Source organism: Natrix helvetica, assembly GCF_964273705.1.
Source record: "Natrix helvetica genome assembly, chromosome: Z".
NCBI classification, from domain to species: Eukaryota; Metazoa; Chordata; class Lepidosauria; order Squamata; family Natricidae; genus Natrix; species Natrix helvetica.
In genome coordinates, this window is record NC_138554.1 from 85,169,030 (window position 1) to 85,196,689 (window position 27,660).

A 27,660-nucleotide genomic window follows, 5' to 3' on the forward strand; every position below is an offset into this window, starting at 1 on the left:
TAGAATCAGCAGCTCTCTGATGCGATGGATGCAGCAGGGAGCAGCAGGTAAGCTGGACTGAAGGGACAAGGGACAACTGGGTCAGCTAGGCCCGCCACCTGGCAGGCTTAGCCAACCAGGCGAGGCTCAGGATTTGGGAGGGGATGGGGGGGTAGCAGGAAACCCCCTTTTGGCCACGCGGCATACGCCAGCTCAACATGGCGTATGCTAGCCTCCCGCAGTTGCCGCTGCCCACCCCCTTTTGGCCATGTGGCATATACCTCGTGTGCCCTGATAAATGGCTCCGCGTGCCATCTGTGGCACGCATGCCATAGGTTTGCTATCACTGCTGTATAGTATTAAGTAGGCATGCGGAAAACAAAGACCATCCTGACAATATATTATGAGAGAAATGTTCTTCTCAATAGTTTGTCTCTTTATAAACAGTACTGGTTAAAATGGGCAATTAAGGTCATCCTTATTACTAACAGGATAAGGCGGATTCTTTGGGGGGGAGGAAACAACATGAGATATTATAAGATAGGACTTTCTATTCCTTGAAGCCAGCCTTATGCCCCCAAAGTAAAGGGCATATATATTATCAATGTTTAAAATAAATTCACGTCTAGTCTAATTGGAATTATAGAGACTATTTTGTCCAGACAGCACTTTTTATTTATTTATTTTTTCAATTATAATAAAATAATAAGAAGTTTTCACTATGTGTAAATGCAGGAGGAAAATGAAAATAATTTCACAGTAGAGTAACATTCATGTACTGTGGCAATAATTTAGAGAAGAATATTCTGTGCATATGCCGGTGATCTTTGACTACAGGCAGTCCTCGACTTACAACAGTTAAATTTGGTGTTCATTCAAAGTTACAACAGCACTGAAAAATTTCCTGAGTTATTGAATCCTAAAAATTTCCAATAGAATTCTTGGCATCTAAAGAATCCTTGAAATACCAGTCTGGCTCTCCACCTTACAAGCATTGATACACCCAAATGTAATAAATATGGAAAAAATTGTTTGTTATAAGGATATACTAAATGAGAAGGGTGAATTGAAAACCAGATTAGAACTAAAAGACCAAGGGGTGGAATTAGAGTGGTGGTCGTACCTGAAGATACAATCGTGTTATGTGAAAGATGTGAAAACATGTTTTTTTTTATAGAGAACTAACAACATTGGACAAGATATTAGTGGGGATTGATGACAAATTGATAAGGATACTATACAATTATTTATTAAATTACAAAATGGAAAAACAAGTTAAAGACACGATGATAGTATGGGCTAAAATTTTTGCATATGATATACATTTGGATAAATGGCAAAAGTTTTGGGGGAAAGCTTTTGGGAGAAATCGGAAACTGACAATGGCCACATCATATAAGGAAAATCTCTATAAAATGTTCTATAGGTGGCAGCACTTCCCCCTGGCAAGATTGCCCAAAATGTTTAGCAATATTCCAATAGTTTAGCAAATTGTTGGAAATGTAAAGAAATATCTGGCACATATTACCGCATATGGTGGACCTGTATAAAGGCAAGGAAATTTTGGATACAAATTCATGTAATTGGAAAAAATGATTAGACAACATAGACATAAACATAAAGCCATAATTATTTTTATTAGGCATTATATCAGATGGCTATGATAAAGGAACAATATGCCTAATATTACACATCTTGACCACAGCAAGAATTGTGTATGCGCAACAGTGGAAGAGTGAAAACACCCCTTCGGAGGAGAAGATGATAAGGAAGATACTAATCTTGAGGAAATGGACAGACTAACACTAAAAATAAAAGATAAAGGAGATACAGAATACTATGCTACATGGAATAGATTCTATCAATGGTGAGGAACACAAGGAATGCGAAAGAATCAGGCTAGGTGGACATAGAAAGAAATACTATGTATGTATTAGAATGTAGGTATTGCAATGATAGATAAGTTGCCATTCTAGAATATGATGGTCAAAAATAAGTGTACAACACTAGCACTGTTTAAAATAGTATATATGTTATATGTTTTTACCTTTGTTTCATGGTAAGTGGAATGCCAGGATAATTACACTGTATTCAATGTAAACAATAAAAATATATTTTTTAAAAAGATAAAGAATCTTTGAAAGATTAATTCTGCCAGGCTAAGTTTAACATAATTAGCTTAGTATCTGCACATTCCAGATAACTTTGAAAGCAGTCATAGAAACACTTGTGCAAATGACAATGATCATATGATATCATTTCTGGGAAGAATGAATGATGCTCCATGTATTATATGTGTTTTCCTATTGTAGCATGTTAAGCATATAAGAAATACTCGGGAGCAAATGATATTAATCCATGAATTAGTGCTGAGTAGACATATTTTATCAAAACTTTTTCATTTGCAATACAAAATGCAAGTAAGATTGAATGGCATAAATTAGTTGAAAAACTTTTTGGTGTAAGAGAAAAACTTCCATGTTTTTGATTTACTTCCTATAATAAAGATTAAAAGTTGATCTTAAAAATAAAATTGCCTTTAGGATTTTGTGTAGCATTGATTGATTTTGTTTATTGTGCAGTTCTTTTCACATTGTTTTCTTTCTGTATCTAGAATGACAAAATGAAGACTCTTAAACATTTCCTTTTATTCTGAACGGGAAATCTGGACAATCTCCATAAAATTGTGACAACAAACACTCAATTACACCTTAATACAGAAAAATCCCTTCCTTACTTAACTATATACCTGTCACAATCATCTATTCCCAAAGAAACTTTCACCTCTACCCCTACCCCTCCCCATATAAATAAATATTATAGTATACTGTAATATTAGAATAGTAGACATTTCTTGAGAAGCAGAAGTCAATCTTCTCTATCCTGACTAATATTTCCAATACACTGCATAGTCAATCTGATATTCAAATCTGCAAGAAAACCTGCATCCGGTCAGTAAAATGCTCTGCATTCCATCAATCCGAAGGGCACCGCCGAATAAATGATTTGCTGTCCGCTGTAGACGGCACTAAATTTGGTGCTTTATACTCGTGCACACCCTTTGCCGGAGAGATTCACGGGCAACAGGCGCGTGTGTGTGAGAGGGAGGGGAGGGGGGAGAGAGAGAGATCCTTAAGGAAATTTTTATGGATGGACTATGTGGCTTACCTCCGTTGAAATGCCGCTCAGAGCTTTCTCAGTGTGTTGAGAAGAAACCGGGATTCCTTCACCTACATAGGAGGACAACTCGCGACACCTTCCCAGCTGTCAGCAACCCAGAAGGCCAATAGTACATGTTGCCTAGCATCTGTCATGTGACTGTCGCCGGCCAATCCTTCGGCCCTTCTTACGCCGGCTTTCCGACAAATCTGTGCTGCGGCTCCCAGTTTGGTCGGGTCAGACAATGGTTAAACTATTTAAAACTAAAAACCTACTATTATTTTCTATATATATTTACTACTAATAAATCATTGCTAAGAAATTAATGGAATAAAGAGTTAGAAATCCAAAAATGGTTAGATAATGGGGAGAGTGTCTTAACTTCTATAGCAAGTGTGTTAATGGACCAATTTATACAGCAGAAAATAATATTGGAAGTATATTGGTATTACATTTGTACAAAAAGGGATTATCTAGGACAGCATTTTGCTGGAGATTTAATAATAATAATAATAATCCATTTTTAACAGATTAACTGAGTTAGAAGGGACCTTGTATGTCTCCTAGTCCAACCCTCCGCCCAAGCAGGAGACCTTACACCATTTCTGACAAATGGCAGTCTGGTCGGTTCTTGAAAGCTTCCAGTAATGAAGCTTCCACAAGTCTGAAGGCAAAATGTTCCATTAGTTGATTGTTCTCTCTGTCAGAAAATTTCTCCTTATTTCTTGGTTGAATCTCGCCTTGATCAGTTTCCATCCATTATTTCTTGTCTGGCCTTCAGGTGCTTTGGAAAATAGCTTCACAGCCCCTCAAATGTAGAAATACTGCTATCATGTCTCTCCTGGTCCTTCTCTTCATTAGACTAGTCATGCCAAGTACTTGCAACCATTGATCATTTTTTAGCTTCCAAATATGCAATCATCTTGATTGCATTGAATTTCATTTTGTTAGATGGGGCCTGCATTCCATCAACCCGAAGGGCACCGCCGAATAGTTCAAGACTGTCAAGATCCATCTGGATCTTGAGCCTATCATCTAGGGTGTTGGCTAGTCCTGCCAGCTTAGTATCATCCGTAAATTTGGTAAATTCCCCTTCTATTTCCTCATCTAAATCATTTATGAAGATATTGAAGAGTATTGGGCTTAAGATGGAATCTTGTGGTATCCCACTTCTTACTTCCCTCCATGTAGACGGAGATCCACTAAGAACTACTCACTGAGTACAGTTTGTCAGCCAGTTACAAGTCCATCTGATGATGATGCTGTCTATCCCATTTCTTTCTACATTACCAAGAAGTAGGTTGTGGTCTACTTTGTGGAATGACTTGCTGAAGTATATTATATCCATATTATTTCGCTGATGTACTAATTTAGTCACTATGTTGAAGAATGAAATAAGATTGGTTTGGCATGATCTGTTTTTAACCAACTCACACTGACTTCTAGTTATTACTTTATTCATTTCTAGATGTTGGCAGATCTGTTTTTTTATTATGTTTTCCAATATTTTCCCGGGTATTGATGTTAGGGTGATTTTGTCTGTAATTTCCTGTGTCTGTTTTTCTTCCTTTTTTGAAGATGGGAACCACATCAGCTCTTTTCCAGTCCTCTAGTAGTTCTCCAATGTTCCAGGATTTTTAAAAGTTGTGGTACAATGGTTCTGAGATTACATCTGTCAACTCCTTTAAAACTCTGGAATGTAATCTGTCAAATCCCGGTGATTTGTATTCATCAAGATCAGACAGGTGTTCTCTTATGGTTTTTTTTTTTTTTGCTTATTTTAACTTTTATTTCTAGTCTGTCTTTTACAGTTCTGTTTTCGGTAGGTTGGGCTATAGTTTCTGGGCTTTTAAATATTTTTCAGAGTTTCCCAAGCTTCTTGAGTTGTTTTCCCCTTTAGGATTTTCATGCAAGGAATCTTTCCCAAGTTCTCTCTGAGTTTGTTAAAATCAGCACTTTTAAAATCTAAAATTCTGGTATCATTATGTTCTTGTGTTTGCATTATATTGAATTCTAGTATGATATTCTCACCTAAGGTTCCTGCAGTTCTAACTTCGTCTACCACTTCTTCTCTGTTTGTAAAAATTAAGTTCAGTATGGTTGTCTCTCTAATTCCCTCCTCTACCTTTTTGACAACAAAGTTATCAGCTAGTTTGGTTAGGAACCTATTTGATTTCTCCCTTGGTGCAGAATTAGTCATCCAATTGATTCAGGGAAATTGAAATCCCCCATTATTATTGTAGTGTGTTTCTTGCATACATTTGTTAGTTAGCAAAAAGGACATCTACTTATTCTGCTTCGTTGGCTGGCGTGTAGTATACACCTATGAAAATATCATTCTTTTTTCTTTTATATTGATCCATATACATTCTAGAGGTTTTTGTCTTTGGTTTCATGCATTTTTTAAGCAGTGTAGTGGCCCTTTATATACTGTATAAATTTCACCACCTCTTTTATGGGGTCTTGTTTTTTTGAAAAGTTTGTATCGTTATATAAGTATGTTCCAGTCATGGGTTTAATCTCACCAAGTTTCTGTAATTTCAACTATATCATATTTAACTTCATGTATTAATAGTTCAAGTTCACCCAGCTTCTTTAGCCAACTATCGTCCGGTCTCCAACCTTCGCTTTGTAGCAAAGGTTGTCGAGAGTGTGGTAGCACGTCAGCTTCCCCAGTACCTGGATGAAGCTGTCTACCTGGATCCGTTTCAGTCGGGTTTCAGGCCTGGGTACAGCACGGAGACGGCATTGGTCGTGTTGGTTGATGATCTTTGGCGGGCCCGGGACAGGGGCTGCTCCTGTGTCTTCGTCCTATTAGACCTCTCGGCGGCTTTCGATACCATTGACCATGGTATCCTACTGTGATGACTCGGGGGGTTGGGAGTGGGGGGCACCATTTTACGGTGGTTCTCCTACCTGTCGGATCGGTCACAGTTTGTGTTGACTGGAGGGCAGAGATCGACTCCCAGGCGCATCACTTGTGGGGTGCCCCAGGGGTCGGTTCTCTCACCCCTCCTGTTCAACACATATATGAAACCGCTGGGCGAGATCATCCGTGGTTTTGGGGTATGATATCATCAATATGCTGATGATACCCAACTTTTCATCTCTACCCCAAACCACCCAAACGATGCCCTCGATGTGATGTCCTGATGCCTGGAGGCTGTGCGGATCTGGATGGGGAGGAACAGGCTCAAGCTCAACCCCTCCAAGACTGAGTGGCTGTGGTTTCCGTCATCCCGATTTGTACACCTTGTTCCATCTTTGGTGATAGGGGGAGAAATTTTAGCCCCCTCAGAGAAGGCTCGCAATCTGGGAGTCCTCCTGGATACGCGGCTTAGTTTAGAAGAGCACCTGACGGCCGTGACCAGGGAGGCCTTTTACCAGGTTCGCCTGGTATGTCAGTTGCGCCCCTTCCTGGATTGGGATGCTCTGTGCACAGTCACTCATGCCCTCGTCCTTTCTCGCCTGGACTACTGCAATGCTCTCTACATGGGGCTGCCCTTGAAGAGCACCTGGAGGCTTCAGCTGGTCCAGAATGCGGCCGCACGGGTTGTCATGGGGTGCTCCAGAATGCGGCCTGCACTGGTTGCCGGTTGTTTTCCGAGTGTGATTCAAGGTATTAATTATGACCTTTAAAGCGCTCCATGGCTTAGGCCCAGGGTACCTGCAAGACCACCTACTGCCACCAATAGCCTCCCACCGTCCAGTATGATCCCACAGAGTTGGCCTCCTCAGGGTGCTGTCGACCAGACAGTGTCGGCTGGTGACCCCCAGGGGGAGAGCCTTCTCTGTGGGAGCGCCTTCCCTCTGGAATGAGCTGCCCCCGGAGCTTCGCATAATCCCTGACCTCCGGGCCTTCCGACGCGCCCTAAAAAGTTGGCTTTTCCAGCAAGCCGGCCTGGCCTGTTAATTTTAGCTCATTTTTTAAATGTTCCATAAATTCGATTTGGTTTTTTTGGATATATATTTAATTTCTTTTTAACTTTTGGGATGTGTGTTTTTTAATGTTGTACCCCGCCCTGAGTCCTTTGGGAGAAGGGCGGCATATAAATCCAATAAAACCAAACAAACAAACAAACCCTGTTTTTTACCCAAACTTTGTGCATTTGTACATAGGCACTTGAGATCTTTATGTCTGACTCTGGGTATGCTTCTTAAATCTCAAATTTGGTGTTTGAGTTTGTCTTCCTTCTCATCCCTCCCTCCTTCATTATGTGACTTGTTTTCTAGGGGTTTTTGCTTGGAATTAGGCCCTGGGGATCATAAAGAATGGTCACCCCCCTCCTCAATTTTAGTTTAAACCCCTCTTGATTTGACTGAGTTGAGCCAGTCATTTTCCAAAAACATTCTTCCCAGTCTTTGTGCAGCCCAACCTTGCCAAAAGCCCATCATGGAGATAGTGTAGACCATGGTCCAGGAATCCAAAAAATTTTTTTGTCGACACCAATCCTTTAGCCAGTGGTTCACTTCTACAATCCTTTGTTCTCTTACCGGTTGTTAGCCTTTTGTTGATAGTACAGTACAGAAGAAAAAACTACTTGCACACCTAACTTCTTAACTTTCTTGCATAGCTGCTCAATACAATACAATACAATAGTAGAGTTGGAAGGGACCTTGGAGGTCTTCTAGTCCAACCCCCTGCCTAGGCAGGAAACCCTATACCGTTTCAGACAAATGGCTATCCAACATCTTAAAGTGTTGGGGCATTCACAACTTCTGGAGGCAAGCTGTTCCACTGATTAATTGTTCTCACTGTCAGGAAATTTCTCCTCATTTCTATGTTGCTTCTCTCCTTGATTAGTTTCCACCCATTGCTTCTTGTTCTACCCTCAGGTGCTTGGAGAATAGTTTGACTCCCTTTTCTTTGTGGCAACCCCTGAGATATTGGAACACAGCTATCATGTCTCCACTAGTCCTTCTTTCTCTTAAGCTAAACATACCCAGTTCCTGCAACCGTTCTTCATATGTTTTTTTCCCTTTTTTGTAGATGGGAACCACATCAGCTCTTTTCCAGTCCTCTGGTAGTTCCCCGGTGTTCCAGGATCTCTGAAAGATATAATTCAATGGTTCTGAGATGTCGTCTGCTAGTTCCTTCAGAACCATGGGGTGTAATCCATCCGGTCCTGGTGATTTGAACTCATCTAGGGTAGACAGGTGCTCACTTACCATTTTCTTCCCTATTTCAATTTGTGTTCCTAATCTGATTTTTGTGGTGCTGCTTTTGATAGGTTGGACTGTTTTATCCCTTTGTGTAAAGACAGATGCAAAACATGAGTTGAATAGTTCTGCTTTCTCCCTGTTGCTTGTCACCTTCTTGCCACTTTCTCCTAGCAATGGACCAATTGTTTCCTTAACTTTTTTCTTGTTTTTAACATGTTGTAAGAAGCTTTTTTTGGTTATTTTTTACTTTTGTGGCAAGCCTTTCTTCATTGTGAGCCTTAGCTTTCCTCACTTCATCTTTACAGGCTCGGGCTATTTGCTGATATTCTGCCTTAGTTATGTCCCTCTCCTTTCACTTTTTATACTTACCTTTTTTGTCTTTCAGTTTGTCAGATAGTTCTTTATGCAGCCACGCTGGTTTCTTTTGGGAGCTGTTATTTTTCTTCTTCATTGGTATTGTGCTAGACTGGGCTTATGTAATCTCATTTTTCAAAATTTCCCAAGCTTCTTGAGTTGTTTTCCCCTTGAGGATTCTCATCCATGGAATTTTTCCAAAGCTCTCTCTAAGTTTATTGAAATTAGCTTTCTTAAAGTCGAAGACTCTAGTTTGACTTTGTTCTACTACTTGCGTTTGCATAATGTTGAATTCCAATATTGCATGGTCACTTGCCCCCAGGGTTCCTATGGCTTCAACACCTATCATTTCCTCTCTGTTAGTGAGAATTAAGTCCAATATGGCTGATCCCCTTGTTCCCTTCTCTACTTTTTGGAAAACAAAGTTGTCTGCTAGGTTTGTTAGGAACCTGTTGGATCTTCCACTTGGTGCAGAGTTTGTTTCCCAGTTGATGTCAGGGTAGTTAAAATCTCCCATTACTATTGTGGTGTGCTTCCTACATACCTTAGTTAGCTGACTAGCAAAAAGTTCATCTACTTCCTCTGCTTGGTTGGGTGGCCTATAGTTACTATAGACCTATGGCAAAGTCATTTCCCCCACAACCTTTAATATTGACCCAAATACATTCAAGATAGTTCTCATCATTGTTGTGCTCTTTTTCTGTAGAGACATAGTTATTTCTTATATATAGTGCAACTCCACCTCCTCTTTTATTTGGTCTATTTCTTTTAAATAATTTAAATCCTTCTAGCTGTAGGTTCCATTTGTCGGTTTCATCCCACCAAGTTTCTGTAATGGCAATAATATCATATCTGCCCTCTTTTACTTGAATTTCTAATTCGCCCTGTTTATTCCTCATACTCTGTGCATTGGTGTATAGACATTTGAGTCCATTTTGATTGACCTTGTGTTTACTGTCTACATAACCTGTGTTATGCCTGACTGCCCCTATTTTCTTGCCACTTGTGTGATTCATGCACATGGTATGGCAATCACTATTAAATGCTTTGTTTTGCTTGACAGCAGGAGTGATAATCTTACCCACACACACATCTATGTTACATGCACTTATAACCCTATGAATTTTCATTTGCTGGGGACAGAAATGTTCTGTATCTATTAATTCTCTGTCCCCGCTTTTCAGTTTAAATGTTTATCAAGAAAATCTGTGAATTTAATGCCAAGTAACTCAGTCCCTTTCTTGGATGGGTGCAACCCATCTCTTTTGTACAGTTTTTCATTGGACCAGCTACAGGCATCATGACTAATAAAACCAAAGCCTTCCCTTTTACACCACTCCTTTAGCCACACATTAAACTCTGCTATACGATGGCCCTTCCCTTTTTGTTCCTTATATACTGGTAAAACCTCTGAAAAGATAAGCCTACAACCTATACCAGTGGTCGGCAAGCCGCGGCTTGCGAGCCACATGCGGCTCTTTACACACTTTAATGCGGCTCTTCTGTGTGCCGGGCGCCCGCTCCCCTCCCTCCTCTCGGGCGGCCGCCCCAAAAGTCAGGACTCTGCAGCTAGCCTCTATCAGTGCGCGCCCTGTGCACCTTAGAGGGAAATTAGTGCGCGGCGTACTCTAGGCACGTGTTCCCTCTAAGGTGCGCGCCTGTGTGGCCGCGCACGTGCCTAGAGTACGCCGCGCACTAATTTCTAACTGCCGCACAGCGCCAGCGTCGCGTATTTGGTGTGGACACGCGGTCTCCAGCCAGCTCCAACTAAATGCAGTTCATTGCCGCCTGACTTGTGACTTCAGGATTCTCCTTAATCAGTGAGTAGGTCAAAAATAAAAAAGGGAAAGGGGCACTTCAAAACAAGCACCCCTTTCCCTTTTTTCTTTTTGACCCACAATGATTAGGGAGGATCCTGAAGTCAGGCGGGGCTGAGAAGCGAGGAGGCAGAAAAAGAAACGGAGGCCAAGGAGCTTCCCCCCCGCCCCCTCCCAGCAAAAATCTAACTGGGGAGCCGGGCGGGCAGTAGCAAATTAGCCAATCACGCCGCGTGATCGGTTAATTTGCTATTGCCCACGCGGCATGATCGGCTAATTTGCTACTGCCCGCCCAGCTCCCCGGTTAGATTTTTGCTGAGAGGGGGCGGGGGGGAAGCTCCTTGGCCTCCGTTTCTTTTTCTGCCTCCTCGCTTCTCAGCCCCGCCCGACTTCAGGATCCTCCCTAATCATTGTGGGTTGAAAAGAAAAAAGGGAAAGGGGCGCTTAAAGTTTCAAAATATTGGAGCAAAATATCGCTTCAGAGGCAACAGTTCTCATGGGGAATTAGCCCTGGAGTTTCATTGCCCCACCCGGTCAAACCTCGCTTTCCGTGTATGCCGCGTGATCAGCTAATTTGCTACTGCCCGCCGGTTCCCTGATAAAATTTTTGCGGGGGGGGGGGGAGAAGCTCCTTGGCCTCCGTCTCTTTTTCTCCCTCCTCGCTTCTTGGGGCTGCACCAATGGGGGAGCAAGGCCCGCCCAGCGCCAGGCTTTGGGCTAACACAGAGGTCTGCAAAGTTGGCTGTTTTAAGACTGGTGGACTTCAATTCTCAGAATTCTGGGAGTTGAAGTCCACCAGTCTTAAGAGCCAATTTTGCAGATCCCTGGAGAGCCCGGTCACATGACATGACATCATGCTTTGTGACCACATTTCTGACTAATAAAAATTCCAGTCCCACCCACATTGTAATGTTAAATCATTTGGAACAAATTAAAATCACTACTTATAAACAAAAGGAAGGTGTTTTTTTTCCTCTTATTTGTTATGGTAGAGCCATTTTAACAATCTATTTAATTTGCAAGTAGTATGGAGTTTAGAAATTTTTTAGAATTAAAATCTTAACTACAATATAAGTACTTTAAAGTCATCCACACAGTTCACTTATTGAAACTTATTGAAACTAAAAACAGTGTACCATCCTATGTATTTTCGGTTTTAAAAATGTGGCTCTCAAAATAAATTTCAATCGTGGTTTTGGCGAGATTTGGCTCAGTTGAAAAAAAAGGTTGCCCACCACTGTTCTAGGGAATCGTGACCAATAGGACAGCTATTGATATTTTCTTGGACGTCTGTATTTCATAGACAGAAATAATGAGTTATATTCTATTTTCAGGTATATAACCTGGTCTAGAAAATTGACATTTTTTCTGACAATTTCACATCACACACACACACACACACACACCTGTTATAAGTGTTTCCTTATAATTAATCAGGAGATGCATAGGGCTTGCATTTTACAAGAAAGAGAATAAAGCCAAAGGCTCTGTTATACTGGACAGGTGTTATCAGAGAAATCAGATAAAGCGTGTCTGTTCCATAAACAATATAATAAGATATAATTTACAGAAATCCATACTGGGTTCGTTGTTACCAGCTCAATAATTACCATATGAGGTGTTAGAGCTCCTTGACATCTAGTAACAAACATGTTACAGGACTCAGTATTGTTGGCTGAATAACCAGGGCCAGCAGCTAGAAAAAAAATATCCAGAATCAGAAATAACAGAACAGAGGCTAGTAGATCAATGTCTATTTATAATAGGAAACAAAATATTCATAGAAGCAAAATTAGAAGACCTGCAAAGTATTACCCAGGACAAAGAAATGGATGCTGTGCCAGAAGTAGCTCAGACTATAGAAGCAAACCACAGCAGTAGAGGAAGCCAGCAAAGGTACAGGACAGGAATAGGAATAGGAATAGAAGGGCCCTTGAAGGTCGTCTAGTCCAGTCCCCTGCTCAAATAGGAGAACCTATATAGTACCATTTCACATAAGTGACTGACTAGTCCAGGGCTGTCAAACTCGTGGCCCGTGGGCCAGATGTGTCACGTGCTGGCCACACCCACACCCAGTTTAGCAAAGGGGGGGGGAAGTCACACTAAGTCATGTGATGCTGCCGTGACAATGAGAGTTTGTAGAGACTGGTGGAGTCTCTTCTTAAAAACCTCCAGTGATGGAGTGCCCACGATTTCTAAAGCCAAGCTGTTCCACTGTTAATTGTCCTCACTATTAGGAAGTTTCTCCTTAAATCCAGGTTGCTTGTCTCTTTGGTTAGTTTCTAACCATTCTTTCTTGTCCTATCCTCTGGTGCTTTGTAGAATAATTTGACCTCCTCTTCTTTGTGGCAGCCCCTCAAATACTGGAATGCTGCTATCATGTCACCCTAATTCTTTTTTTTCTTTAGACTAGTCAAACCCACAACCTGCAGCTGTTCTTCATATGTTTTAGTTTCCAGGCTTTTGATCAGCTTAGTTGCTCTTCTCTGAACTTTTTCCAAAGACTCAACATCTTTTTTGTAGTATTGAATCATTTCTATTTCCAAACATATCTTCTAATCTGCCTTGTCCTCAGAAAGAACAAAGATTTGTAACTAAAAAACCAAGAGGAATTGAAACAAAGAATAACTGAACTCAAAATTTCTGTTGCTGAGTAAGACAGTTGTTAAGTGTGTTTTGCCCCATTTTATGACCTTTCTTGTTACATTTGTTAAGTGAATTACTGCAGTTGTTAATAACACAGTTGTAAAGTAAATTTGACTTCACCATTGACCTTCTTTGTCAGAAGATTGCAAAAGGTGATGTCATGATTCCGAGCCCTGCACCCCAAGCAGCGGTACGCCCTGGAATGGGCGTACCGGTGCCTGCCGGGAGCACCGGGTACCATTCCTGTATGGTACTCCAGAGGGCCCACCCACCTGCCTGCCATCCTTACCTGTATTTGAGCTCTTTGGGGCTTCTGCGCATGCACATGGAGTGTATGGTGCCTGTGCGATGCTCCACCAAGCAGCTGGAGTGTCGCGGAGCATTGCAGATGGTAAGTGTGCAAGCGCGTGCTGCGCACGTTCATGTGGTGGACACTGGTCCCCGTTGCACCATACCGGTTGCAACGGGATCCGGAACCCACCACTGAACCCAACACTGTCACATACGTGCCAGGCAGAGTTACATCCCTTTTATTCAGTAACAGAATCGCGGCACAAAGTGCTCCACCCTCCAGCTGTCTAAGAAGGCTCCAGACTCCCCGCCCCTTGCAGGATGTTCATTACTGCAGGGAAATCACTTGTTTCTTCTTCTATGTTCCATGTTCAATGGATGCTGCTCCAGATCTTCACGCTGCTTCTAGCTCTGTAGTGCACTCACCCCACAACCCCTTCTGTGGCTCCTTCATCATCCTCTCCATGACAGAGCCACACCCTCCCATGTGTGGCAACTCCAAGATGGTATGCAAGAATCCCTGGCATCAGGCATCACTGTATCAGAAGTGATAGGCAGCTCTCTTCTACCAGGGAGAAAGTATCTGGAAAACATAAAGTACAAACATGGGTTAGTTAGCAAGTGGTCAGGAGCCTTCCCCTTCTGTGTTCTCCTTGTGGGGTTTCTTTGGCTTGGGGGGGGGGTTCCTTGTGAAACTTATTGATTGGCCACACTGCTCTCACATCTCTACTTTTCACCCATGAGGCTTCTGACAAAGGGTATCCCTTCCACTGGACCAAATAGTGCAGCTTTCCCCTATATAGTTGGGAATCTAAAATCTGTTTTTTGTAGCAAGAGATAGAATACTGGAGTACAAAGGTAAGGAGATCATAGTTTTGAAGCAAATACCAAGAAAAGTGAGAGAATCGAGAAGAGAATACCAATTTTTGACTAAAATTCTACTTTAAAAAGGTGTTAATTACAGATGGTTGCTACCAAAAGGTTTAATGTTTTTATGGCAGGACAAAGCTACAGAATAGATTCAATTGGAAAAGCAGAAGCATTCTTCGGAGAATATCTCAAATTCACAAAAAACAAAAAAGTTAAATAGAAAGATACTCCCTAAATCCTTTTTTAAAATGATCGATGAGACGGGTTTAAAAGATGTTTGGAGAGAGAGAAACCCTACTAAAAAACAATATACTTTTTTTTTTCAATTTTATTAACAAACATGTAAAATACACACACACAAAACTTAGACGTACAACACATTTACACAATGCAATACAAACAGGAGCTTCCTGTTCTTTCTAATAGCAATTATCAATCGATACCGCTCACCTTATATTAATTCCCCTTCTATTGTATTTCATTTGGATTTCACCTTTCTTAACTCTCTTATTTTACTCATAACTATTATTTTTGAGTTTTATTATATTCCTTCATTGATTCTTGTTTCTTTCTTCCATCTACCTATACCATTTATCTGATAGAATTCTGATTCTTCTTTTCCCTGAATTTCTTTTTAATTTGTCCATTTCAGCACAGTCCATAACCTTTCTTATTATTTCATCTTCACTTGGAGTTAGTTTGTTTTTCCATATATGGGCAAAGGCAATCCTTGCCGCCGTAATTATATGTAGTATTAAATACTGGATTTCTTTTTTGTATTTTGCAGACATTATTCCTAATAAAAGAATTTCAGGTTTCCGTTCTATTTTAAACCCCGTTATTGCCTCCAGCCAATTTTTGATCTTTTTCCAAAACAATATACTTTTTACTCAGACATTTATCTTATTCCAGAATCGATATGATTTGGGTAGTGACTGAAGTGGCCTACAATATACAGGAAATTGAGATTGAAACAAGTACTTGGGCAGATCACAATCCAATGACAATTAAATGGAGAGGACAAAGAAAAAGATCTAGGTGGATACTAAATAATACCATATTAAAAAAGAAAGACTTTGTACAGAAAATTCAAAAGGAATTGGCCTTCTTTAAAGAAAATAGAAAAGGAGACATCAATGCATAACCTCTGGGATACAATGAAGACTAATAATTGACTATACAAGGAAGAGAAATATAAGGAAAAGACAAACACTTAAAGGACTTGACAATGAATATAAGGGTCTTGAGAAAGAACTACAGAATTCCCCAAAAAAGAAGGATATTAAAGTAAGAATGGATGTGATTAAACACAAAATTGAGTTAATGGAAAAGGAGGAATTAGCCCAAAAAATTAGGGGTGCTAAGCAGAATTATTTTGAAAATGCTAATAAGCCAGGCAGATGGTTGGTATACAAATTGAGAAAAGAGAGAGACTCAAAGAAGATACTGCAGTTAATGGATGAACAAGGCCAAGCCTATTATGGGAATGAAAAGAAAAAAATTATACAAGATTACTATGGTAAACTATATGACCAAGAGAATATAGAAGAGGCAGGAGTGAAACAATATTTCCAGAAGGCAACTTACTACAGATACCCAAAGAAACTGCAATAATGTTAGAATGCAAAATAACTATGATGGAGCTAATCGAAGCATTTAAAAAACAAAAGAACAGGAAGGCCCCGGGCCCGGATGGGCTACCAGCAGAATTTTATAAGACCCTGCAGGAATCATTGCTCTATCATTATTAGAAATAATGATGTTAGAGAGGAGAATACCTAAATCATGGTCTGAAGCATATATTACACTTTTACCAAAGAGGAGGCCGATTTACTACAAATTAAGAACTACAGACCAATTTCCCTGTTAAACTCAGATTATAAATTGTTTGCTTCAATATTGGCAGAACAACTTAAAAAATACTTTAGCAGTTTTATTCACTCTGATCAAAATGGGTTTCTGCCAAAGAGACAAATTAAAGATAATATGAGGATAATTTTGGACAGTTTGGAATATTATGAGGCACATCCTGAAAAACAATTGGCATTGATATTCTTGGATGCTCAGAAGGCATTTGACAACATGAATTGGCGTTTTATGTTGTTACAACTTGAACAGATGTGTTTTGGCGAGAAATTTATTCAAGCCATACAAACTATACATTATAAACAAACAGCAAAGATAATGCCCAATTGGGAACTATACTTATCAGGCTGCAAGTTTGATGTGAGTTAACGGAGATTTGACAGAGCCTATTGAAATAAAGAAAGGAATGAGAAAAGGCTGCCCATTATCACCATTACTTTTTGTTTTAACATTAGAAGTTTTAAATAAAAATGCCAGCGAAAGAAAAAAAATAAAAGGAATGAAAATTAAAAGGGAAGAATACAAGCTACAAGCATTCGCAGATGACTTGGTCTTCATCCTAGAGGATCCATTAGAAACGGCACCTAAATTGATAGAAAGAATAGAAGAATATGAGAAAGTAGCAGGATTGAAAATAAATAAAGACAAAACGAAGATCTTGACAAAGAATATACCAACAAGACAAAAGGAAGAGTTGGCGGAAACTTTGGAGATGCAAGTTACGAATAAGATTAAATATTTGGGGATATATTTAACAGCAAGATGCAGTGCTCTTAAATACTATAAAGTTAAACAACAGATTGCGATGGACTTGAAGAAATGGGAAATTTACAATTATCAATGATAGGGAGAATATCTACAATTAAAATGAACATTCTACCTAGAATCTTATATCTGTTCCAGATTATTCTAATTAGACTAGGGAAGGAATTTTTCGACGACTTAAATAAAATAGTGTTGAAGAATATATGGCAGGGAGGAAAAGCAAGAATAAAATTAAAATTGTTACAAGATGCAAGAACAAGAGGAGGATTGGGCCTGCCCAATTGGGAACTATACTATCAGGCTGCAAGTTTGATGTGGGTTAAAGAATGGATAACACTAAGGAATACCAGATTATTGACTCTTGAAGGACATGATCTATTGCTGGGATGGCATGCCTTTTTATGGTACAAGGCAACTAAAACACAGGGGTATTTTAGAAGACATTACCTACCGAAAGCCTTGCTATTAAAATGGGAGAAGGTTAAAAGGCAATATTATTTAAAAATTCTAGTCTGGTTATCAACGATTGAAGCTTTTTCATATGCAATAATATACAAAAAGGAACAAACAGTTAGATATGGTGAAATATTGAATGCAGAGGGTGAACTTAAATCTATGCAAGAATTGGAAAAGGAAGGTATACAGATGAATTGGTTTTCATATATGCAAATACAAGCTACATATGACAAGGATTGTAAAGAGGAAGGTTTTTATGATAAAATGATAAAATTTTGATGGGTACTGATGAAAAGGTAATTCAAAAACTCTACAGGCACTTGCTGGAGGTTAAGTTAGAAGAAGAACAGGTTAAAGGATCTATGATAGCCTGGGGGGGGGGGAATTGTGGGCATGGGATTGAACTAGAGAAGTGGCAGAAACTGTGGTCTCAAAACTATAAAATGACAATGTCAACAGCATATAAAGAAAATTTGTATAAGATGTTTTACAGGTGGCATTTACCCACAACGAGAATAGCAAGAATGTTCAAGAACAAATCAGAAAAGTGTTAGAAATGTCATCAGATACCGGGTTCATATTACCATATGTGGTGGACTTGCGTAGAAGCTAAAAGATATTGGACTAAGATCCACATGTGGTTGGAGAAAATGACAAAAACACGCATAGACTTTAAACCAGAGACTTTTTTATTGGGAATTATGCCAGAAATATACAACAAAGATTAGAAATATTTGATTGTAAATGTTTTAACAGCATCTAGAATTGTATTTGCAAAAAATTGGGAAAATGAGAAACTATCAATGCAAGAGGAAATTATCCAAAAAATAATGGAATGTGTGGAAATGAGTAAATTGATATTTGAAATTAGAGTATAAGAAGATGAACAATTTTATAAGGTTTGGGATTTATTTTATCAATGGTTAGATAAAAATCATGGTAACGGAAAATATTGAAGATTTTTTTATATTTTAATAATAATAAAATGATATGCAATACTATAAGGGTTTAGCATTGTTAAACAGAATGATATAATGGAATGATGTTGTATGCATGAATTCAATATTTAGAATATTCTATTTAAAATTAAGGAATAATAATTATAGTTGAATAATTGCTATATAACAATAAGGTACTTATGTTTATCTATTGAACAATTTGTGATTTGATATATACTTATAAGTGGTGACCATGGAAAAGACACAAAATTTTGTAATCAAACGACACGCTATATGAAATGGCAGAAGGTTGAATATGTTTATGTTTTTGTTTGTCTTTGCCGGTTTAAAAAATTAAAAAACTTTTCAAAAAATAAAAAAGTAAAATCTGCTTTTTGTAGTGTGTTTCCCCTTCCACCATGATGGAGCCGGGCTTGGGCTGGGTTAAGGACCTGATTTCTGACTCTTCCACTAGTTTTAACAAGCTACTGTGGAAAACCAGATGAACTCTCCCCAATAGGCAAGGAAGCTTCAACTCCACAATGACCAGATTGATTCCTTCACTATGGGGAACAGGCCCAGGAATTTCAGCAGGGCGCTTTCAACTTTAGGTATTTAGTGGAGAGGTACACTTTCTCCTCCACATGGAAAGGCCTTTAGGGGATTGTTTCTGGTTGGCTTATATTTGTTTATGTTTCACATTACCCCAAACCCTTCACAGTGTCTCAATCCACTCAGCCAGGCTAACTGAGGAAGGAGCCTCTTGAGAGTCCTTGGGAATTGCCACCTCTGCAAACAGCAAAGTTTCTGCCCAATTGACAACTTGCTTTTCACTACATATCTTGTAAAGACTCGAAACCCCTCATCTGTTCCTTCCATCATCTTCCCTTTAGTTATCACCAATGCTTCTGCCAGAATCTCTATCATTACTTCTGCCAAATTTTCTCCCTTTTCTTCTTCTATATTCTGGAATCTGAGGTAAAATTCTGATCTGTCGATCTCCCATTCCAATATTCCACTCTTGTCTTTTTCAACCATGCTCAATCTGCTGTCAATATCTCCAATTTTCTTATCTCTTTGTTCATCTTTTTCTTCAATTTTTAAAATCTGTCCTCATATTTCATCATCGTTTGGTGGAGATTCTCAATTTTTTCATCTGGTTTTCCTGTTCTTTGTTCAATATTCTCTGTTCTCTTTTCAATGTTTGGAATCCAGCATCTGCAGGGGCCCACTCCCCCCCTTGAAGGGGCTCGGACAGTTGCTGCCGCTGCCGCTGGGGTTCCTCTATCCCGATCAGCTCCACTGTCTGCCCCCAGGGCCGTCCCAGGGTTAGACAAGTCATCCGCACGTCTCTCCTCTTGCTCGGCCAATTCAGCCTCCCTTTCAGCATGGCTTTCATGGAAATGGTGCTTCTCCCACACCTCTTGAAGAAGTTTCAAAGCATGGGTCATCATGAGGTCCTCTTGTTTGGCTTCCTGCCAAGCAACCTCAGGTCGCCGGTGTCGGCTGGTGGTAATTCTGGCCAGAAATCTCCTCAGGATTACTCCTCTGCCCCACTTTCAATGCCATATGGAACGAATGGATCTTTCCTCCAAATCCAGTTCAGCAATCCATTCCATTTCTAGGGGATAAGAGGATCCGGTAGCTTCAATGTCGTCCTGCTCACTGCAGGGATTGGACATCTTCTTCAAGGGGTTTTAGGGTTTTTTTTCTATGTGCACTCCCCACAGAAGGTTTTAGCTCCAGGATGAGTGAGAAAAGAGATCTTGCTTAATGTCAGGTGTGCCTCCATCAATAACCAAGAAAGAAAACTCTCAACTCCATAGTTTGTGGAATTAAAGATACTTTTACTGGTTATGAAAAGATAGCAGTAAAAGAAAAGCAAGATCTAAGTAAAAAAGGCACGAACAAGAACATATTAAATGATTACCCAGCACCCTCCCCCCAATTACCCCAACCCAATGTCCAATCTGCAACTCCCCAAGGTGTCATGTGTGGTGCATCTTCAAAAGACTCATCAAGTTGGTATGCAAGACAGTTGGCCATGACCAAGTCCAAACACAGGGGCCATCATCATGTGCAGAAGAGGTTGAGAACAAAACTCCTTTCTGCATAACTCCTCCAATACCATACGATTCCCTTCCCAAATACCATAAGTCCCCACCATCCCCGTTTCTATGGCAGCTGATAGCAAGCAAGCGAAGCAGAGGCTGACAACTACTCCCATGACAGCAAACCTATGGTATGTGTGCCAAAAATGGCACACAGAGCCATTTCTGAGGGCACACGAGGCATTGCCCTATCAGCTCCAGCTGATTTCGGCCTTGATTTTCTTCCATTTTCCACCCTCCAGAGGGCCACGAATCGCCCAACTTGCAAACTGGAAGTTCGGGAGCACAGGGAGGGGTGCATCCACAGGGGGCGCGCATACATGGGGGGAGGGGGCATAGAATTATGGGTATGGTGAGACTTCCGGTTCCGGCGGCTACGGCGACGGGCAAGTCTTTGCCCGCTCCCGCTCTCCCGGTGGGCTTCCCCCGCTTCTGGGGGGGCACAGGACGCCCCGAAGAGGCGTCCTGCCGAGGGAGCGGCTCGCGGAGGGCCCTGGCATCAGCGGCGGCTGGTGGGGGCTTCTCCGCTTTGCTCTAGGCACCGGGGAGCAGTCTCGGAGGGCGCGCCAGCGTCTCGCTCCATGCCGATCGGGCAGCGTAAAATTGAAGGAAGCAGCGGCGGTATGGTGAGGTGCTTCCTTTCTCCATTCCTTTTCTGTTGAATTGATGGACTTTTCAGCAAGGTTACAACTTAAACTTTCGGAGCTTCGTTGGAGGTGCGGTTAGAGGGGGGGGATTTCCCCCCCCCCTTGGACAAGCGGCTTGAAAAAATTCTGCTTTTGCCCCTAGGAGGAAGGAGGAGGGGGGAGAGCCAACTAATGATGCCTCACCCCTGTAAAAGTGATTTTCACTGGACTTAGTCTTATAATTTGTTGATGACCTGAGAACTTTGTGAACTTTTGAAACTTTACTATGCCTCTGAGCCTAAAGCTGGCAGGGCAAGATGGCACACTTCCGTTGTCTTCATGAACTGTGAAACCTGACTCCACCTTTAAAACTCAGGCTTCCGGTCTTTGTCTCCGTACTACCCAGAAGAATCTCTTGTGGATTGCTATTTCTTGAACCCTCTGGAGAGGAAACCTTTTCTTAATGCTAGATTGACCAAAGAAACTCTCACTTGTTTGGATTTTCTGCCTCCTGGACTCATCTGCCTGCTCTACTTCTCCAGCTGTCCAGTCTCTACACTGACTGACTTCTCTGTTTTATAAACTATGTCTCCAAAAAGACCACCACCTGGAAAACCTGGCTTTGCTACCTCTGCACCAACATCTGCAACATCCAGCCCTGCCACACAGTCGAAGATTACAGAAATGATGCAACCTAAGAGTACGGAGTTGGATTTGCTGCAAATGCTTCAAGAATTATGGGTATGGGCACACACGTGCATGACCCCCCCCACGCTTCCCATGCTTTTTGCACATGATGGCAAAAAGTTTAGTCATCACTGACCTACCCCTTTCCATCAATGAAGGATTCTAAGCCACTTGGTGAAGGGCAAGGTGTCCACCAAGCTGAACCTAAGGGAAGCCTACTACTGGATACAGATTAGGGAGGAGTGTGAATGGAAGACCGCGTTCAACTGCCCGCTTGGCAGCTTCCAATTTAAGGTCATGCCATTTGGGCTCCAGGGAGCCCCCGCTGTATTCATGTAGCTAATGTGAGGTGCTACATGAGCATCTCTACAAGAGGGTCCTAGTTTACCTAGATGACATTCTTATATTTAGTGAACACTGGAAGAACATGTTAAATTAGTTCAGCAAGTGCTGAAAAAAGCTCCTCGCCGTGAAGCTCTATGCGAAGCTCTCTAAATGCAAACTCCACAAGACTTCCCTAGACTATCTGGCTAGCAAATGTCAAATGAAGTGATCGAGCTGGATCCAGGGAAAGTGAAAGCATTGCTGGACTGGCAACCCCACACAGCCGCAAGCAGCTCCAGAGCTTCCTAGGGTTTGCAAATTTCTATAGGCAGTTAATCCCAGCATTTTCACAAGTAGCCCTCCCCCTGATGGAGCTACTGAAGACATATTCCCCCTTCAAAGTTACGTTCAACCCAACTGCTGGCCTGGTCACTAGAGTACCAAAAAGAGAAATTAAAAAGACTCTTCACCAAGGAGCCAATCCCCCAGGACCCCAACCCTGAGCGACAGTTCATTATCTAAGCCAATGCCAGTGATGTAGCCATGGCAGTGGTGCTTCTGCAAGAAGATCCCTAGGGTCAACTTTTGCCCTGCGCTTTTGTGTCCAAAAAACTCATCGACACTGAAAGAAGGTGGGCAATATGGGAGAAGGAGTCCACTGGGATCTCCTCTCCTGGAGGTATTTCTTAGAAGAGAGCAAAGTGGCCTTCAAGGTTTGGACTGATCATAAAAATCCTGAAGCTCTAAACCCCCATCCCCAAAAGCTGTCTCCTAAATAAATCGGCTGGGCACAGTACTACAAATGGTTTAACTTGGAGCTAAAATACATCCCGGGGGAAAATAAACCTGCTAGCAGATGCGCTCTCCAGAAAGCCTCAATTCGATAGTAGGAGGGAGGAAGTCATCCATTTGATCATCCCCCTTCCTCAACCAGCCAAGCAGGTTACCACCAGGGCCCAAGCCAAATGCCAAAGTGACCCCAGAGGGAGCCAACTAACAGCAGCTCTAAAAGCTGCACTCCCAGTCTATCAGTGGTTCAATGAAAATCGGGATATCCTGAACGTAAGAGATGAACTTGCTTGGAAGAGGTCCAAGCTTATATGTCCCCAGCAGTTTGAGGCTGCAGGTCCTACAGCGCAGCCACAACTCCCGACTGGCTGGTCACTTTGGCTTCCTAAAAACCTTTAGCCTGGAGGCAGTTCTGGTGGCTGAAAATGAAAGCTGATGTGAAGGACTACCATATTTTTCAGAGTATATGATGCACTGGAGTATAAGACTCACCAAGATTTTGAAGAGGCAAATAAAAAAAAGTTTTTGCATTCTCCAGACCTCCTAAAAACGGCCTGTTTTTTGCAAAAATGGGCCCGTTTTTTGTCAATAAAAAGGACATGCATAGCCTTTAGGAGGCTTACAGAGTGCTCCTGGGGGCTGGGGGTGGGACAAGCAAAAAACAGCCTGCTTTTTGCTCATTTTTGCCCTCCTCATTCCCCAGGAGCTAGGACCTAAATTCATACGGCCGTTTCAGATAGTGAAAGTAATTAACCCAGTAATGGTTCAACTTAGCCTCTCACACTTGTTAGGGAAAATGCATCCAGTCTTTCACAGAGCTTGCTGGAGCCTGTTGTTAGTTCAAGACTGAGACCAAAAGATCACCCGGCATCTAAACCGATTGTAGTGCAAGGAGAAACCCTTCATGAAGTTAAGAAAATTTTAGATTCTAAATTATATCCTTCAGGATTTCTTTTAGTTGTTGGAACAGGGTGCTGTTGGCCAACTGAAGAGTGGCTAACCACCACTGCCTTGCTGAGATTGCCAGTTGTCTGGTGGGAATAGTGGAGTTAACTATTTCCTTTCAGGTATTTTTGTATTGGGCCGTCCGAGAGAATGCATCAGCGAGAAAATTCTTTCCCTCTGGCAGATGGCGAAGGGTGAAGTTGAACTGACTAAAGTACTGCACCCATCTCACTTGCTTAAGGGACAGCTTCCTTGGGGTTCTTAAGATGTCTAAGTTCTTATGGCCAGTCCATACTTTGAATGGAATCTTATTGCCTTCTTTGAATTGTCTCCAAGTCAACAGCACCCATCAAATGGCGTACACTTTCTTCTCTCACACTGCTGATGCCTTTCAGTATTGATCAGCTTCCAGGAAGTGTAGGCACAAGGTTGCAGCATTGGTATTCCTTTGGGATGGTCATACACATACACACACACACACACTTGGCCGCCCACACTTAATGATTTGCGGGGCTCTATTTTCCCCTCCCCACCAGCTGGCATTCACTGTGTCTGTGCTTCTCCCCTATGCATTGCAGTCTGCTTGCTCTATTCCTTCAGTGTCAATTGTTGTCTTTCCAGTCAACCACTGGGTTCCATTTATTCTGCCATGCCAACCCGAATATGATTGTCTCTGCCATGATGAGACCACACTCCACCTTTTAATATCAACACTTTCAGTGAGAGATTGCTTTACGTATACCAGTTTCTTTTGGAATTGATATCGAAGATGTAGGTTTGAAGCACCATTCTTTATAGTTTTTTCCCGTTGATCATCCTGGTTCCTAAGAACAGAGATTGGAGGTAAGGAATTGCTCTATTGTTCTCATGCTGATTCTATTCTGCTTTCCCATTATAGGGAAGATGTACACTTTCTGCTTGAACAACTTCCTGAGCATAAGAATGGACAGTGTCTTCCTTGAATTTCCAGCCCTTTGCAAATGCACCCTGCACCTATGTTTTTGGTGACTGCAGCCACTTAAGCCCTTCTGAAAGGATTGTCTCAGTACTTCATCCCATTCTGATAGCACCTCTAACTCTGGCTGGCTGTCATTTCTTTGCTTTTTTGCCTGTTTCTCTCTCTCCTTTCATATATAAAGTTTTTTTATTTTTTCATTTTTATAACAAATAACCACATGTATACTATTACATAACCAACATCAAATTATATTGTTAAATGTTTAAATCAATTTGTCTTACCATCAACTCCCAAAAACAATTATTGGCTCTTCTGTTCTCCATACATCATATTTGTACCCTATCCATCACTTTCTTCTTCCTCTCTTCTCCTCCACCCTACCTCCTTTCTTCCCTCTGTCATCCTTCTTTTCTCTACTTCCTCTTCCTCTCTTCTTCTCCTCTCTCCCCTTTCCACTCCTTCTTTCTCTCTTCCTCTCCCTGCTGCCCTCTCTCCTATCCTCTCTTCTTCCCTTACCTCTCTCCTCTACTTCACACTCTTCATTTCATTTACTTGGTGTATTTCAGTCTCTGAGCATGTTCCATTTTATGTTGATGGTATTTATAATTCCTTTTCAATTTTATATATATATATATATGTGTGTGTGTGTGTGTGTGTGTGTGTGTGTGTGTGTGTGTGTATATATATATATATATATATATATATATATATATATATATATATATATATATATATATATATATATACACACACACACACACACACATACACACACACATACATATACATACATACACATACATACACACACATACATACATATACATACATACACACACACACACACAGAGTATTTTTTAATAATTTTTATTGAATGTTTTAATCTTTAAAAACAGAAAGAAAAACACAACAAGAAAAAACAAAACACAAAACATACATAACAATATAAAGTAATTATACAGCCTTCTGTATCGGCTTTCATGTGTAGCCTTTATAATTTTCCATTCTGCATTGCCTTCCTATTGCTTTCACCTTGTCCTATAATATAACAACAGTAGTGCTAACACTTATAATAATATTGATTATTTATATCACCATATATTTACATTCTCTATTTTCTGTTTTGGCTTCTGTTTTCTAGCCACTTATTCATTTTATTCCATATTTTATAGAAATCTGATTCTTCTCTTTCTTTTAGTTCTATTGTTATTTTGTCCATCTCTGACATTAGAGTACTTTTCTAATTATTGTATAAGTCACCTCGCCAAGATGCGCTGGGGTGAATTCCCTGCTACTACCTGGCAGCAAGAAGTGCACCAAACCACCAGCAAAGGCCCAACCAAGGGCTGGCAGAAGCCACTAGAGTCACCTACCATACATCAATCAGCCAAGTCCAGGCCAGGTGGCCAAAACAGCTAAAGGTCACAATCCTCATCAAGGATTCTCCATGCGAGATGGAGATCAACACCGGGTCATCACTGACCATCATGCCATGGTCTACCCTCAAGCAGGCTATCCTTAGCCTGAAGAAACAACATCTATGCACCCCTGACATCCGCCTATGCAATTACCAGGGCAACCGGGTCCCCATCGTGGGCCAAGGCACCTTCGAGGTGAAATTCAAGCATTTCAGCAGCCAACTCCCAGTGATGTGGTCAGCAGCAACCTGCAGAGCCTCCTGGGGCTTGACTGGTTCGAAGCCCTGGGCCTAGAAGTGACCGGTATCAATGCCTTGAAAGATGACAGCACCGAAGCTATTTTTAAGGAGTTCGAGGACGTCTTTAGCATCGGTCTGGTTAAATATGTGGGGACTCCAATCTTCTGTCCACATCTGCGCAGACTACAAGTGCACAATCAATAAAGCGCTACAACAAAGCGCTTCCCTGTACCCATTGTACAGCATCTACTACATTCGTTAGGCCCCAGAAAAATATTTGCAAAATTGGACATGGTGTAGGCGTACCAACAATTGTCTGTAGATGGCGCTACAGTGGAGGCCCAAACCATTGTGATGCACAGTCTGCAATTCAGCATTAGTACCGCCCCTAGACTGTTCCAAAGCGTCATGGAATGGCTTTTGCAGGGGATTCCAGGAATAATCCCCTATTTCGACGACATCTTAGTATCGGCTCCAAATGAGGCGCAACTTTTCAAACATGTACAAACTGTTTTGGTTCGAATTACAGACAAAGGCCTCCGTCTCAAGAAAGAAAAATGCCAAATTAGTATGCCAAGGTTGAATTCTTAGGGTACCTAATCGATGGCTCTGGGATTCACCCAACCACCCAAAAGATTCAAGCAATTCAGGATGCCCCCACACCTTGCAATCAAACCGAGCTGCAGGCATTCCTCGGGCTCCTTAATTTCTACAGTGTCTTTCTGAAACAGAAAGCCACTGTTGCTGAGCCCTTACACCATCTCCTGGCTAAGAACGTGAAGTGGTCCTGGGGCTGAGCCGAGGCTGCCGCATTTGCCGCGGTAAAACGACTCCTGTCAGCGGACTCCTTTCTGATACAGTACAGCCAGACCCTGCCATTGGTACTGACCCGCGACGCTTCCCCGTTCGGCGTCGGCACCGACTTCAGCCACCGCATGCCCAATGGAACTGAGGCTCCTATTGCTTTTTACTCCAGGACCTTGTCTGCTGCAGAGCGGAACTTTAAAAAGAGACTGCCTATAAAAACCCTAAAATTAATTTAAATTGGAGAACAGAAGAAATAAGCGGCAGAATTAAATTTGGAATGGTTTTGGACAGTGGGCTATCTTACTTTTTAAATGCTATCTTCATGGATGGAATTTATGCAAGCCTTTTAAAATGAATGGATTAAGTTTTCTTCTATTTTTTTTCTTTTATTACTCTTTGCAACCTATGGACTAAAATTCTCCTCTTTCATTACTGTGGGTGTTCTTCTAACT

At 41.2% G+C, this 27,660-nt stretch overlaps 2 long non-coding RNA genes across 3 annotated transcripts in view; one reads left to right on the forward strand and one right to left on the reverse strand.

Annotated features, from left to right (window-relative positions):
• Positions 1–3,248, reverse strand: part of LOC309401923 — a 137,065-nt gene extending 133,817 nt beyond the window's left edge. For both annotated transcript variants that reach the window (XR_014176816.1, XR_014176817.1), the window contains exon 1: positions 3,148–3,248. This is a non-coding gene — a long non-coding RNA (uncharacterized lncRNA). The remainder of the gene's footprint in view (positions 1–3,147) is intronic.
• Positions 1–27,660, forward strand: part of LOC309401924 — a 140,015-nt gene that overhangs the window by 21,355 nt on the left and 91,000 nt on the right. The window lies entirely within an intron of this gene.